Consider the following 16,950-nt stretch of genomic DNA (forward strand, 5'->3'; position numbering starts at 1 on the left):
CAAAATCTTCTGACAGCAGGCTGACCCAGGCAGTTGGAAAAAAAAAAAAAAAAAAAAAAAAAAAAAGACTGTAGTGGGCAGTCTAGAATAACAGGCAGCCTAAAATAACTTCCTCATAGGAAGTATTTAGACATAATTAGTTAATGTCCTGGACTTAATGCCTATCATCTTTTTATTGAAACAACTATTATTTAGCAACAGATACTCTCCATGATTATATAACAATCATTTCTATATTTAAATATCTTTATAGATGATCTAGGTGAGAGAATTCAGTGCACCCTCAGTAAGTTTGCAAATGACACTAAGTTAGGAGGTAGCGTTCAGCTGTCTGAAGGCAGCAAGGCCACTCAGAGGGATCTGGACAGCCTGGATTGCCAGGCTAAGGCCAATGGGATGAAGTTGAACGATACCGGGTGCCAGGTACTGCAGTTCGGTCACAACAACCCCATGCAATGCTACATTCTTTGGGCAGAGTGGCAGGAAAACTGCACTGAGGAAAAGGATGTGGGGGTGTTTGTCAACACTTGGCTGAACATGGGTCAGCAGCACGCCCAGGAGCCAGAAAGGTCATTGACACCCAGCCTACATCAGAAATGGAGCAGGCAGCAGAACTACAGAGGTGATCACCCTCTGTGGTGAGGTCACACCTCAAGTACTGCAATCAGTTTTGGGCACTTCACTACAAGAAAGAAATTAAGGCCCTGGAGAACGTCCAGTGAAGCTGTAAAAAGTCTGGAACACGGGTCCTTTGAGGAGCAGCTGAAGGAACTGAGATTGTTTGGTCTGGAGAAGAGAAGGCTCAGGGGAGACCTTAAAGCTCTCAACTACAACCTGAAAGGACGTTGTGGCAAGGTGGGTGTTGGCCTCTTCTCCAAGGTAACTAATGACAACAGGGAATGGCCTCAAGTTGTATCCAGGGATTTTCAGGTTGACTATTAGGAAAAATTTCTTCCTAAAAAAAGTGGCGAGTATTGAAACATGCTGCTCAGGGAAGTTGGTGGAGTCACCGTGCTTGGAAGTGCTCAAGAAATGTGTAGATGCAGTACTTAGGGACAGGTTTAGTGGGCAATATAGGTGGAAGGTGAACTGTTACATGAGAGGACCTTAGAGGCTCTTTCCAACCTTAATGACTCCATGATTTTGAATCATACATCAGTCAACCCAAATGTATCTTCTAACAATTACTTCCTGATAGACAACCCTACTCAAATTCTCAATACAAATAACCAAGAAGCACAACAGAACACCTGTGACAAGATTTAAAGCAAGAAGGTCCCCAAATAATATCAAGGTCAGCCACCATACTAAAGTAATATTTAGCAGTTTCTAAATAAGCTTACAAAACTAATATAAAAATAGAATGCAAGCTAATGTATGTCATATTCCTAACACTTTCTAACACTTACATTCTAGTTCATTCCTACTCAGATGTTTTGATACAATAATCTATAACCATGTCAGGCTTTTATTACTAAATATTCTATTTACACTCCATTTTAATGAATATTCCCAGCTACTCCTTCCAGCACATGCTGCGTCTCCTATGCTAACACAAAAGTGCTGATAATCATTAAGCTAGCCCATTATGACATTCTAAAGTTCCCACTTTCATTATTCAAAAAATAATCTCAACACTTTCAGATTTTGCCAGTTAACTTTTAAATCCCTTTCCCTTAGAGAAGAATATAAGTTACCATATTCTAAACAGGTTTTCTGCCACACTACAATCTAAGCCCCCAGCTAGGTTTCCATACCATAGTATTTACAAAAAGCAGTTTCACTCACCATTTCACAGCAAACCAGTTTTGGCAGCAACTTCTTACAAGGCAGGCAGATAGGGATATTTTTATTTATTACTTTTTATTTGTAAATGACAAGCAAATTACATTGACCTTCTACCATATTTTCAAGACTTAATTTTTCCGTATCCTTGTAACTTGCATCCAGAAGTCAAAAAACACACTTTATCCAATCTATTTAGACAGAAAGCTTTCCAGAACCCTTAAGAAGGCAGTGCTCATTTTCTGACAAGATACTGTAAGACAGCAACTGAAAGTGAGAAGGAAAAAAAAGAAAAAGGGAGGGGTGGAATAAAGGGAGTATAAAGAGAACTGAAATTTAAGGAAAAGCAGCTCCCACACTTCTATCCTGAGGGGAAAAGGGAAACGTGGCAATCCTGTTGCTCTTCATTTTAGCTTTCCTCTTATGTTTTACTTTTTGACTGTTATGCTTATGCACAGATACTTTAATGTCAACGGGCACAGTAAAGAACACAAAAGTTAATTCATTATACCATAAAAACAAGGTCAGTAAAAATAGTAAAAAAAAAAAAAAAACAAGCACTGTGTTTCAAAACTGGACGTTCTTTCTTCAGCTCTGATGCCTGAGTGTATTGTGCAATTTTACAGATTAGTAACACTGTACTTCCTGTTTGCTTTCCACTGTTTTAAAACTATAGCTCATTTATTTGATTTATACAGAAGTACCACTGACTACATTAAATGTATATACAGCCCAAGCTCTCTCATATCTTTCAGCCAAGTATATGAGAAATAAAGGAAAGGTTTCATCTGCTTGTTGTTGTTTGTTTTAAAGGACTGCACTGCTAATCTGCTGCTCCATTAAAATGTTTTCAGTAAAAAAAAAAAAAAAAAATCTTGGTTAAAAGCCCCAGAAGCTAGAAACGTGTGCAAAACATACTTTCATCATTCTCAACTGTATCACAGAAGCACAGACAAGAGCTCTCTCATGCCTACTTCAGGTTACAAAGTGATGAAGCTTGAAAGTGTAAAAAGAAATAAAACAAACAAATGGAGCAAAATATTATTGTTAACTCTGAATTTCCAACAGAAAAAAAAAAAAAAAAAAAAAAAAAAAAACAGAACAATTTTGTACTTCATTCTCACTTGAAAACATCAGCTATGAGTGTTTCTTTGTACGCTGTGCCATTTATATCTAAGATGGATCAAGAAAATGTGCTAGTCTTGTTAGGAACAGAATATTACATTCAGAGGACTCATTCAAAATTGCTTTCAGGCAATGAAAAACTCTTTGCTTTAGACTTCAGAGGCTGAATTTTTACTAGAGAAGAAAAAGCTTACTAGCAAATAGTTGCATAACTGCAAGTTAATGTCCCTGACAGCGAGGATGTCAAAAGGTCTTCAGGTCTTCTATGAACTGGTTACAGTTAAGTATGTTCAGACTCTAGTCACTTGAAGTAGAACTATGGGGAGTTGGACTAGATGACCTTTAAAAGGTCCCTTTCAACTCTAAGGATTCTGTGATTCAATGAACACTAACATCTTTAACATATTCCAGTAATAAGATAAATGATAAAAAATGCAAAACAAAAATCAGAAGCCCAAGCAGACAATCTGCTTTGTTAAACAAAATTCATTCCAACTTCTACTAAAGACTTTATTCTAGTCAAAAGCCCTTATAAAACAACACTACTAAGTTTATTGTTCAAAGTCAGGAAACGTGTAAGTTAAATCTGAATTCATATTTTCTTTACAAAAGATTTTGGAAGTGCTTTTGTGACTGCTCTGCGTTTGTGAGGACTGAAACACTGTGTTCAGATGAAAAGTCTTCAGTATGGGAGAGATGCAGACCTGTTGGAGCACACCCACAGGAGGGCCACAGAAATAATCCACAGAATGGAATATCACTCCTATAAGAACAGGCTGAAAGAGCTGGGGCTGCTCAGCCTGAAGAGAAGGTTCTGAGGAGCAGCCATTCAGTATCTAAAGCTGTAAGAAAGAAGGGGACCGACACCTTAGCAGGGTGTGCTGTGACAAGGCATGGGGAAATGGTTTCAAAGCAAAGTAGGCAGATTTAGATTTGATATAATGAGGAAGGTGTTTTTACAGTAAGAGTGGTGAGGCACTGCCACAGGTTGCCCAGAGATGATGTGTGTCCCATCCCTGGAGACATTCAAGATCAGGCTGGAAGGGCTGGGTGTCCCTGTTTATCACAGGGGAGTTGGACTAAATGATCTTTAACAGACTCTTCAAATTCAAATGATTCTATGATAATGTTAAATTATCAAACTTCACATTACATGAGGAACTTACATAACCCTCACAATTGACTAAGGAGCAAGGGAATGAGCACAGTGGCTTGTCTGCCACCTATCTATTGTTACAGAACCACAGCAGTATGTGCTCATGCAAACCTGCAATCAGAAATTACTTCACACCACATTCCACTTGTCTAGTAGCTACCAAGACCTACACATAATACGAGGACTTCCCTGAAACGTTAAAAGGAAGGAGAAAAAGAAACAAAACAAAACCACCACAACACACTCCCAGTGTATGACTGTGACATCACTTCAACCATTCTGACAGTTCATAACTTCCCTGGAGTCCATTGCATTCATCTGTAAGCAGCATTAGGAAAGCAAGAAAGAAAGAGCTCAACTCTGTCCTGGTTAAACTATTAAGTTCTCAAAAACAGTAAAATCACACATCAAAAAGCAGTAATTAGAACTTTCCACGTAGAGAAAATGAATAAAAAAAAAGCAAAAAAAAAAAAAACACCTTTCCCTTAAAAGCTACTGTAGTAAATTTTAAGGAAAAACAAACAAACAAACAAGAAAAACCATGTTGGTGTTCTGTATGAAAAAAAAAAAGAGGGTACATCACTCAAAAGATCTGCTCTACATACTACAAGGGCTGTTCTGAAAGCCTTTAGAATGCTTCTCCTGGATCACTTCAATTCCTGATGATTGGGAAAAGAAGATTTCCCCTTCAGCCAAACCATGCCCCTTTCAGAAAACAGAGGTAAGATCTCTGAAACGTGCAATGGTCCTCACGTATGATTTTTTTGGGTCGTTACCTGAGAAGATCAACAGATTATCCTAAGTCTGAACTAACACCTACAGATAAAGAAAGAAGCCTACAGATGCAAAGAAAACAAACTTTTAAAGGCAGTGTTGGATAAAACCAGTGCCTGTTCTTTATATTTGTACACAGACCAAAACAATTAAAGAATGTCACTGGCCGTAGTTTAACTCAGAATTCAAAGAAGTTTGGCAGTTCTAGTTTACAAGACTCATAATGACAGCAAAAACGACATGATTTGCTTAATCTGACACTACCACAGAAACCGCAGAACAACACTGCCACCCTGCCCCCAATTTACAAACTTTTATTCCGGAAGGCACACTGGAGCAGCTTATCTACTGACTTAGAGTCTTAAGCAATTTGTTAAGAGCTCAGAAGACACTTTTTAATTGAGGTGCAGAAGTAGGTAAGCAGAGTACTAACCTAGCTTAAAAGATAATGACATATTTATCCCTTCTCTTCAGTCTTTATAAAGAAAGAAAATATTTTTACCCTAACTGAAAGTAACTTCCAAGAGTCACTTAAGCACAACTTGAAGGAAGGCATGATACACACACAGGTGCCCGCATTCATCCATCACACAATTCATTCCCCCTCCAAGCCACTTCAGTTTTTGCATTTTAGCAAGTGCACACACATATTTTTTGTTAGTCTTTTGGTTTTAAGCTAACAGTTTTGCTTAAGTGAATAAACAGTATGCCATATTTATTAATTGGAAATTGTTAAGTCATCAGTTGTTTTTTTTTTTTTTTTTTCTTAAATTTCCAATCTAGTGTTTTAACTGTGTAAGGATTCCGAAGCATGAAAAAGCTGAATGCAATACCAACTTCCTGTGACAGATACTGGTTTTTGGGAACAAAGAAGAGTCAGGTGGAAAAAGAAGAATCTCCTTTCCTATGTACATTCTTCTCAGATAAAAATAAATAAATAAATAGAAAACAGGGAAATGCATAGCAATTTCAACTTACCAAAGTTCTCAATTTCACATGAAATGGAATAGGTCAAGCAACAGAACTAGCAAACATTTCTCTTCCTTCCAAGGAATTAGGCAAATAAATTGGCTCTGAACTCTGTGAGTACTCCCAAGATTTAAGAAGCACCTTCAGATAGGTGATTATTTTAACTTTATTGACAATCCTTAAACAAGAACATATAAACTCGCAATGTTTTGTTCACTGATGTTCAAGAACAAATGTAAATCATCTTTCCAACAAAATGAATTTACACTCTTTCAGTAGGAAGCTGTTCCATGCTGACAGATTAAACGTGTCCCAGGTACATAAAATTGCTTTCATGTTTTCAGGCATTATTATGTATTTAAGGGAATTATCCTACAGTATCACTGAAAAAATAATGGTAAGCTATTTGAGCTACATGCATTTACAAAATCACATCTTTATTCTTAAGAACTAAAACACACATCAAAGTGATAAAAGGATTCTAAGCAGTTTCACAAGCATCATCAGCTGCAAACATTTCCAGTTGCCCCATCTGAAAGCGCCTCAAGTTTTCAGATAAGCTATGCTTTTACAACTGCTAAACGTTTCTCAAATGGAAGAAAAATCTTCAGTAGAAAATATCTGAGATTTCTTAACTTTTACTCATATTAAAATAATTATTCAGTGTAAACCTCTACCAACATGGCAAACCATACCAAATGCAGCGGACACATTAAAAAAGCAGCCCAAGTTAATGAAGAATTATCACAGTCAATCACTAATCACTTAAAAAAAAAAAAAAAGATTAAACTAAATTAAGGGGAGACACTACCATGGCAGTATTGTCTTTCAAGCATACATTTATAAATAACCCAGCCATCTGGGGTTAGTGACAGTAATAAAACTGGCTTACTAGACAGTAAACTTGCACAACCTGGACAGAATTTTCAATATGACAGAGGTCCCATGAGAAAACACAGCTGAAATACAAAAAGCACTTTTTGTTTCATGCAAACACTGGAGAGCTCCCCTTAAAAATCAGATGGCATTCAGTCCTTTTCTCTCTGATGTACAGTTTAAACAACACGCAGATCTGGAAGCAGAGGTAGAACACCCTGCTTTAACTTGGCTGAGAACTGGTCCTGTTCCAAATGTAAGACTCCTACCCCCCTCCCAAAAAAAAACCAACCAGCCAAACAAAAACAACAGGTAAACAAACAGTGACACCAAGTTGTAACATCTCATGCCACAACACAAAGAAAGATAAGCGGCACAAACAGGTCCTCTGAGGCCTGACGCTCACACAGCCCGCTCAGCTGAACGCACACGCGGAGGCCCCAGCCGTGCTCACAGCCAAAGCCGAGCGGTGACCTCTCCCGGCGCGCACGCAGGAAGGTGACAGCGGCTCGCTGTGAGGGGCAGTGCTCCTCCTGCTCCTCGCCCTCCTCAGTCCCACCCCACGAAGGTGAACCCGGCCGTTACACCACCTTCCCCCCACTCCTCTCTTCCATCCCAGCCGGGCGCTGACAGCGGCGGGGCTCAGCCTTCGGACGGAAGGAACGCGGTGCCGGGCTGACAGCGGCATCCCGTTCCCTCCGCCGACAGGCCGGGCTGTGGGGCTCTCCACAGACACTGCCAACACCGAGGGGAAAGCGGGAGCCGCCGTGCCCCTCCGCCGCCCTGCAGCAGGGCGCGGGGCTACGACGGGTTAACGCCGGAAAGCCGGAGCGAGCGCTCGGCGCGGCGCCCTTCGCCATTTTACCCCCACGCCCATCGCCCTCCTCCCGCCGCGCCGTGACAGGGCAGCCCCCAGCCCCCGCTTCCCCGCTGCGGACGCGGGGAAACAGGAAAGCTGCGGCCGTTCTCCTCCTCAGACCGGCCCAGACCGCACGGCGGAACGGCTGCGGCACCGTTTCGTTCCGTACCGTGGCTCGCAGCCTCCCAGCTGCTGCCCTCGCCTCCTCCACGCACCTTTTTCTCCTTCTCCTTTCTCTCCCGCCGGCTGCTCACCCCTCCGCGCCGCGCTCCGCCGCGCAGGATGATGCCATCTCACCGCGGCATCGGAGGATCGCGCACGGCACCCCCTGCGCGCACCCGCCGGCCGGACAGCCCCGTGTGCGCGCCCCGGGCCCGGGAGCAGGAACTCGTGGAGCCTCCTCCGCCGCCCGGGCCCAGCCGGAGCCAAGCAGTGCGCAGCGGCAGTGGGAGGGAGAAAGGAGAGGCTGAAGCGAGGCTCTTCCAAGGGGACAGGGCTTATTGCGAGCGCCTGCCCCGGGCTGAACCAAGTCGGGCGCTGCGGCGGGGAGAGAGCCGGGCGCGCTGAATCAGCCGCTCCGCGCGGGGAGGAGGAGCGGCGCTCCAGCACGGAGGTGGTGTCCGTGCGCGGCGTGCGCGGGCCGGATAAGGGTGACTGCGGTTAAATCGCCTGCCCTGAGAGGGCTCCGGGAGGTGCGGGGCCGGCGCACCCAGCAGCTCTGCGAGCGATAAAACGGAGGCGGCTGCTTCCGGGACCTGCCCTGCTGGGCTCCTTCCCTTCACGTCCCAAATCGGGAGCAAGCTCGGAGGGGAAGGCAGCTGACAGGAGCACCAGGGTGGTGCGAGTTCCCCTTCCCGCATGGTACCTCGGACTCTGCGCCGGGCTGGGCGTGAGGCTGCCTATGGGGGCCTGTGCTGCCCCCGTGCATGAGGCTGAGGGGCAGCTTTGCTTCTTCACACCATATGGCATACAGCGTGCTGCTAACGTGGTTATAACGCAGGCTTCGGGGTGTGAACAAGGCCTCTGAGGATCTGTCACAACGCCCAGCGCCACTGTTAATTGCATAGAACAAAAGCTTGCAGTGTGAGACCCTGAAGTGACTGCCAGCAGTTTTGTTGTTTCTGAGAAACAACATGAGTGCCAATAGCCTGATTTGGACGCATGGATTCCTTCAGGAAACAAAAGGGAAGCAAGCAGATAGAAGTTCTACTTTCCAAACTAATCATTCTTTATGCAGGATTTGTAGAAGCACAAAGTTTGGGAAAGATGATGTTCTGTAAAGTTAAAGTTTAAGAAATATCTTAGACTGGGCTTCTCAAAGGGAGTGTCCCACTCAGCTCTGCCTGGTGCAGCCTCATCTCAAGCGCTGGGTGCAGGTATGGGCACCACAATATCGGAGCTATTAGAGGGCAGCCAAAGGAGGGCTGTAGGGCTGTGGAGATGGGGAAGGATCTGAGGGCAAGGTGTATGAAGAGCAGTTGGGGTCCCTGTGTGTGCTCAGCGCAGAGCAGAGGAGCTGAGGGGAGGAATGATGGTGGCTGCAGCTCCTCACAGGGAGTGGAGGGGCAGCACTGAGCTATGCTCTTTGTGACAGCTACAGGAGACGGGCGGGTGGGGATTGGGGACAGGTTCTGCACCAGAGTGTTGGGACCCTAGAGTAGGCACCCAAAATCAGCAGTCATGGCTGTAAGCTTCCAGAGTTCAAGAGCGTGTGGACAGAGCTCTCGAAGGAGTTGGATTCAATGATCTTATTGGATCCCTTTCAACTCAGGATAACCTATGATTCTGTGATCTTCTTTTCACTGATACAACTCCCTGGAAACTGAAATATTTTGAGTTTTTGCACACTGAGGGAGGTGATTGTCCCTCTCTACTCGGCTCTTGTGAGGCCCCATCTGGAGTGCTGTGTCCAGGTGTGGAGCCCTCAGTACAAGAAAGACATTGAGATTTTGGAAAGGGTCCAGAGGAGGGCAACTAAGATGATTAGGGGGCTGGAGCACCTCCCCTATGAGGACAGGCTGAGGGAGTTGGGCTTGTTCAGCCTGGAGAAGAGAAGGCTGCGGGGTGACCTCATTGCAGCCTATCAATACCTGAAGGGAACCTCCACCCAGGAGGGGAGTAAACTCTTCAAAAGGGCTGACAACAGCAGGACTAGGGGAAATGGATCCAAGTTGAAGGAGAGAAGATTTAGGTTGGATGTTAGGGGGAAGTTCTTTACAAGGAGAGTAGTTAGGCCCTGGAACGGGCTGCCCAGGGAGGTTGTGGATGCCCCGTCCTTGGATGTGTTTAAGGCCAGGTTGGACGGGGTCCTGGGCAACCTGATCTGAATGTGTATGTTTGGTGGCTCTGCTAGGCTGGGGGGTTGGAACTACATGATCCTTGAGGTCCCTTCCAACCCGGGTGATTCTGTGATTCTGTGATTCTGTGAATAATTTATCAGGACAGTGTCTCTGATAAAGCAGATTTTATTTGCAATTGCAATGGCGGGCCTCCTGCAAGCAGGACAGCACCCAGAAAACTGTTACATCTTTTTATGTCCTGTTGCCCGACGCTTGTCTCATTCTCCCCTAGTTCCTCATTGGCTGAGTACTTTAGGTTCACAGTCTTCTCGACGCTTCACTAAACATACAAACACTGGAGAAGCATAAGTCTTCACTGGCTAAGCGTAAACCTCCAATTAATTAATTGGCTTCTGACCCTTCCTCCACCGTTGGTCATTGTTTCTGGATATCTGCTTGTCCTCCCTTGCATAGAAATAAGCTCAGAAGGAGGACAGAGGGGAGTATCTTGATGCCTGCCTGTCACATCCCAACCTTCCCAGAGAGTGAGACAGTCCGGCCTTGTGTAGAGGCCCTAGCTTCTTTGATGTTTGCTAAATCTGTTTTTCTTTTGCTGGGAGTTTCTTATCCTAACAGAACAACCCTACAGTATGTTTTCTAATCCCTAACACTATACCCACATTGTTTGGAACATTTAACAACCATTGCAGTTTTGCAAGAAAGAATCAATAACGTAATTCAGCAGCTGCATTTCTAAAACATGCTGCTAACATATACAGTATTTCTACTTTTTAGATCAACTATATCTAAGGATAAGTTACAGAATGCAAATACGTTATGTTCTACTTCTTCAAGCCAATTGCCCTTTTTAATATCTAATGCAGAAACAACATTCCATTCCCACAATTCCCCCTTCCCCCCCCCCCCCGGTTTTTTTTTTTTTTGTATAATGTTGATTTCTGCGATTCTTTTCTAGGGTACAACTTGAAAGCTATCTTCTTCTTCCTCACTTTCTTCATTCTCCATTTCTTCTAATACCATCATTTTATCCGAGTATGGCGGTGGCTCTATTCTTGTTTGCTTCAGTAGTGCTGTCTCGATTAATCGTTGTACCAGTCCCCTCACTCAGGGGATAATACAGCAAACTGTGGCCATCAGGACCCCTACTATAATCAAAGATGTAAATATGGGCACAATCATCCCCATCCATTTGCCAGACCAGGACTCCAACCATCCAGTAATAGAAGTATCTATTCCTGAATTTTCTGCCAATTCATCAGCAAGAGTGGTAAGCCCTTGCAATGCTTTAGTCATTGTACCATCCGGGGCTGTGTTATTGGGGATGAAGGTACAAGAGTGGGTGCCTAGCATTACACATATACCCCCTTTTTCAGCTTGTATCATATCTAGAGCAATCCTGTTTTCCCAGGCCATCCTACTTGTAGCATCCAGTTGTTCCGCAATTCCCTTTTTTGTCTCCTTTGTGTAGTTTATAAATCTCTGTTGATTGTAATAGATGTAGTTAATCCAGTCTATGTTTTTGTTGACTGTCACCCACCAGAACAGTAACTTGAACCCTGCAGCAATTTGGTTTCTCACCATAAATTCGTCAGGGACACCTCTAGGCACTCCAATTGAATCTATATATATTGCATCATCAAATGACACCCTGAAGCCCCTTTTATTCCTTCTGGGTGTGTGTGACATCCCCCTTTCGAATGCCAGGGTGAATGATATAGCTAGTTGAACAAGCACACAGATACCTCCCCAATTAGATGGGAGAGTGGACCATAAGATCTTCCCACCACAATACCACCAGAGATCCGCTCTAGAGATTCCCAATCTCAAATAGTTCCCTGCTGAATCTTCTGTAACATTCGAAGTCTCACTGCATAGAGAGAAATTCCCTATATGACTGGTAGCTCTTAAACCCTGCCTTGAGAGGCAGGCTGTATGATTACCTATGGCTGTGGAGAATCTGGCTACTGGATCTTTTCCACGTATGTCTATTCCAAGGCCAAAAGTGATGTTAACAAGACTGTCAGTCTTGTTAATTGTTATTGGCACTGGATTACATTATAAGGCTTGGCAGTCTGGTTAGGCAACCCCTTTAAACATACTAATCCTATCTTTCAATGTATGTGCCCACGAGGCATCAAATATCCTAGGTGTGTATGTCCAGCCTTGGTAGGTAGTTGTCCACCATATATTATTCCACCCTTTACAAGGGGATCCTCTATTCATACCTAGTTCAGGACATAAGTATTTATTTTCATTACTCAATTGTCGTTGAGTACTTAGGCTCCCACAGGCTATCAAATGACAGGCATCAAATGTGACAGTCTGAGGCATTTCTTTCCTCGTCACATTCACCCACATCTTAACAGGGTACCCTCCCGATCCCCTCTGTAGGTCATCCTTTTTCCAAGTAATCAGTTGGCTAAGACATTCCTTGAAGTGGATTATTATCAGGACCAAAACTACTAATTGGTCCCTACCCATCATCATTGTCAAATCCTAAATCTCTAAATAGTCACTATAGTGAAGAATAGGATATACCCTGCTACAAAACACACACACAAAAAAAGGAAATTCCCTTTGAGTACCTTAATTCTATACAGATTAAAAAACTCCCCACTAATACTATTGAGGAGAAAATACGGATTAGCTTATGATAACTTTTACAATTTCTTTCTGATTTTCATCTTTAGAGGATCTTCCATGGCAACAGCTTCCCACGCTTCAAGGTTAGTGGAAGATTTTACCCGAATGTAGTGAGTCCAACCTTCTCGGCCGTCCTGACAGCTGTTTCAGTTGGTAGAAGTACTTGAAATGGCCCTTCCCAGTCAACTGCAGCTTTGTCTCTTCCCAGATCTGGATCAGGACCCAGTCTCCAGCCTGATGGATGAATCGGAAATTCCAGAGGCGGTGTTTGTGCTAACAGTCCTTGGATCCTGAGGGACAATAATGAGGAAGACAATCTGAGTATATAGTTTTTGATCTTTGGTTACAAACTGCGGTATCTCATTTTTCTTTCCTAAATATGGTAACCCAAACAACATTTCATGTAGAGAAACCCCCGTATCTTTTCTGGGTGCTGCCCAGATTTGGAGAAGTACCAGAGGTAAGCACTTGGTCCAGGGGAGTTGAGTCTCTAGGACCAACTTATTCAGGTGTTTCTTTATTGTCTGATTCATTCCTTCTAATAAGTCCTGCCAGTGTAACAGTTTTGAAGAACCTGGCATGTACAAGGATTTATGTATTCCCACTTGTTTTCTCAGCCTATATTTAATTATCCCAAAAGGTAAGCTTTCTCTTGTCGGTAGCTCCTACTACTGTTACAAAATCATCTACAGGTGGTGAAAGGCACCCATATCCACCAGAAAATAAACCTTTTTATCTTGCTTCCCTAGCTGCAATTTAATCAGTGAATCTGCTAGGGTAAACTTCCCAGATTCCCATTCAAGTTTTGCAATTAAAGACGGTTCCCTCCTGCTCAGCTCGGTACACATTCTCTGCCTATTTCATTTCATAGAATCATAGAATCATAGAATCACCAAGGTTGGAAAAGACCTAAAAGATCACCCAGTCCAACCGTTCACCTATTCCCAATAGCTCCTACTAAACCATGTCCCTCAACACAACATCCAGTCTTTCCTTGAACACCCCTAGGGTCGGTGACTCCACCACCTCCCTGGGCAGTCCGTTCCAGTGCCTGACCACCCTTTCTGAAAAGTAATACTTCCTCACGTCCAGCCTGAATCTCCCCTGCCGTAGCTTGAAGCCATTCCCTCTGGTCCTATCACTAATGACACGAGAGAAGAGGCCGACCCCCAGCTCACTACAACCTCCCTTCAGGAAGTTATAGAGAGCAATGAGGTCTCCCCTGAGCCTCCGCTTCTCCAGGCCGAACATTCCCAGCTCCTTCAGCCTCTCCTCATATGGCCTGTGTTCCAGACCCCTCACCAGCTTTGTTGCCCTCCTTTGAACACGTTCCAGGGCCTCAATATCTTTCTTGCAGTGAGGGGCCCAAAACTGGACACAGTACTCGAGGTGCGGCCTCACCAGTGCTGAATACAGGGGAACAATCACCTCTCTGCTCCTGCTTGCAACACTGTTTCTGATGCAAGCCAGGATGCCATTGGCCTTCTTGGCCACCTGGGCACACTGTCGGCTCATATTCAGCCGAGCATCAATCAATACCCCCAGGTCCATTTCCTCTACGCCGTCCTCCAGCCACACCGCCCCAAACCTGTAGCGTCGCCTGGGGTTGTTGTGGCCGAAGTGCAGGACCCGGCATTTGGCCTTGTTGAAACTCATCCCATTGGCTTCAGCCCAGCTCTCCAGCCTGTCCAGATCCCTCTGTAGGGCCTCGCTACCCCCAGGCAGATCCACACTTCCAGCCAATTTGGTGTCATCTGCAAACTTACTGAGGGTGCACTCGATGCCCTCATCGAGGTCATCAATAAAGATATTGAAGAGGAATAAAGATATTGAAGAGGAATAAAGATATTGAAGAGGAATAAAGATATTGAAGAGGATTTCCCTGCAGTTTGCACTCTGCTTTTGATTCACTGAGGGAAGAACTCTCCTTGAGCCCTTCCAGGTCCTGCTCTAGTGAAGCAGCTATTATTCTTCCCAATTTTCTTTTTCGTAACCATCCCTGTTTCTATATATTCTCCAAGCCCACACAGGGCCCAACTTTTCTTCTGTATTCCTTTCCCATTCTTGCACAGCTGCCCACCTAATCATGCCTCTTTCTTCTCTAGTAAGCAACACATTCACGATAAACATCATTTCCATCCATGACTAGAAATCAGGCTCTATAAATTCATCTAATTGTTCTGCTACTCCTACAGGATCCTCAATTAAGGGATTCATTTCCTTCTTGAAATTCCTAACATTTCTGCTAGTAAAAAGGGGGAGTCATCAGCATACCCTATCTCCCCTAGGGGGGACTAAGGGGGAACTCCCCTAGGAGGATATATTGAAGTATCTGTAAGATTAGTATTAGAGAAAGGAAAATTCTCTAGATCACATCTGCATCATTCCAATTCCCTCAGTAATTAAGAATAAGCACTCTCTCAAGGACCCTGCACGGGATCAGCAGCATGGCCACTCCCTGCCTCTGCAGAGACTGCTGCTGCTTACATTGCTTCAGAACTTTAAGGGCGGGAAGTTATCTAAGGGATCCCATTTATGATCTTTTTGCTTCTCTCCTTTCTCCTTTGAACTTCGACTCTTTTTTGTGAGGGACTGTCTTACTTTTTGCACCCATTAAGCAGCATAAGCCAAGTCCGTTTCAGATAAAGGAGTCTTACTGTTTACATACAAATTCAAAGTCTGACAAACCCAATCTGTCAGACCCACATTTTGGTGAAAATGTTTTTCCATGTAGTGGCTCTCTAGGCTGTGTCTGTACACAATATTTAAACATCTTTTTCCTGTTCTTGTCCCTAGCTTTGGGATTATGTTTTCAGTTCTGAAGCTTATTTGCCAAGGGACTATCTCTAGGCACAATTTCGGGGACCCTTTTCCCCTGTTCTTGGGAGCTCCTATTACACCTCCCTCGAGAATGCTGCCATGAACTACCCACTCACAGGTTACCACACCCTGATTCTCAGATTTTTGAGCCCAATCCCTCTGGAGTACTACGCCCTGATCTCTCAGATTAATAGGGGTGTACTGCTGACACTTTGTCAAGTGCACTTATATAACATACTAACAGCTCCCTCCCGAGACTCTTCCTTTCATCACCACCACGGTCGCTTCGTCCGTCCCTGGCCATGCACCTCACGGGACAAGAGAACTGCAAAGCAGAACTCCACGCTCATTTCGTATTGAAGTGTGTCTCAGTCACACACACTCAAGAGTCTCAACCGACCCGCAAGCCAAGAATTAAATTCCCTTACGTTGGTCCGTGCACAAAGTTACTGGGTTGCAAAGGCCAACACCCATGCCTACCTGCCTGTTGGCTTTCACATACATACAGGAGCCCATCCTTTATGCAACAGTCTTGATTTCCTATCAGCCGTCCCAAGGAGTCACCTGCGCACCCAGACAGGAGCACTAAAATCAGCGGGATACACCTATCCTGTCCAGGGCAGCAGGGGAGACCTCAAGAGGCAATGACGATCTTAGACGAGCACCCAAATTGTTGGGAATATCCAAACAATTTATCAGGACGGTGTCTCTGATAACGCAGATTTTATTCACAATTGCAATGGCGGGCCTCCTGCAAGCAGGACAGCACCCAGAAAACTGTTACATCTTTTTATGTCCAGTTGCACGACGCTTGTCTCATTCTCCCCTAGTTCCTCATTGGCTGAGTACTTTAGGTTCACAGTCTTCTCGACGCTTCACTAAACATACAAACACTGGAGAAACATAAGTCTTCACTGGCTAAGCGTAAACCTCCAATTAATTAATTAGCTTCTGATCCTTCTTCCACCCTTGGTCATTGTTTCTGGATATCTGCTTGTCCTCCCTTGCATAGAGATAAGCTCGGAAGGAGGACAGAGGGGAGTATCTTGATGCCTGCCTGTCACATCCCAACCTTCCCAGAGAGTGAGACAGTCCGGCCTTGTGTAGAGGCCCTAGCTTCTTTGATGTTTGCTAAATCTGTTTTTCTTTTGCTGGGAGTTTCTTATCCTAACAGAACAACCCTACAGTATGTTTTCTAATCCCTAACACTATACGCACATTGTTTGGAACATTTAACAACCATTGCAGTTTTGCAAGAAAGAACCAATCACTTAATTCTTCATTCTACTTCTTCAAGCCAATTGCCCTTTTTAATATCTAATGCAGAAACAAAATTCCATTCCCACAAACAGGAGGATCAATCTGCAGACTGACAAGGTTCATCATGAGCAAAATTTTGAGGTTTTCAGATGTACCGAATTCAATAAATACTTCTTTATGCTTTGTGTTCATGAACTAAAGATTACATTCAAGGAAAACTACAGTCTTGCATCTGTTCTGGGCCCCAAATTAGGTACTAATTTTCTCAAACAAACAAGGATTTTTTATAATCCTTGAGAGCGTGCTAGTAAGTTCCACCTATCTTTCCCACTTATTTTTTTTTTAATCTGACGTAGAGCAGTTTAATTGAAACCTAGAGTAAA

The 16,950-nt window shown here is 44.0% G+C and overlaps 1 protein-coding gene across 2 annotated transcripts in view; it reads right to left on the minus strand.

Moving 5' to 3' along the window:
* WWP1 (WW domain containing E3 ubiquitin protein ligase 1) overlaps positions 1-7,866 on the minus strand; it is a 61,673-nt gene extending 53,807 nt beyond the window's left edge. For both annotated transcript variants that reach the window (XM_042836678.1, XM_042836659.1), the window contains exon 1: positions 7,760-7,866. The gene's annotated coding sequence lies outside the window, so the exon portion shown is untranslated. The remainder of the gene's footprint in view (positions 1-7,759) is intronic.
* Positions 7,867-16,950: the final 9,084 nt, after the last annotated feature.

This window comes from Centrocercus urophasianus, unplaced genomic scaffold (assembly GCF_019232065.1).
Source record: "Centrocercus urophasianus isolate 14NV4802_14NV808 unplaced genomic scaffold, USGS_Curo_1.0 seq_11, whole genome shotgun sequence".
Taxonomy (NCBI): Eukaryota; Metazoa; Chordata; class Aves; order Galliformes; family Phasianidae; genus Centrocercus; species Centrocercus urophasianus.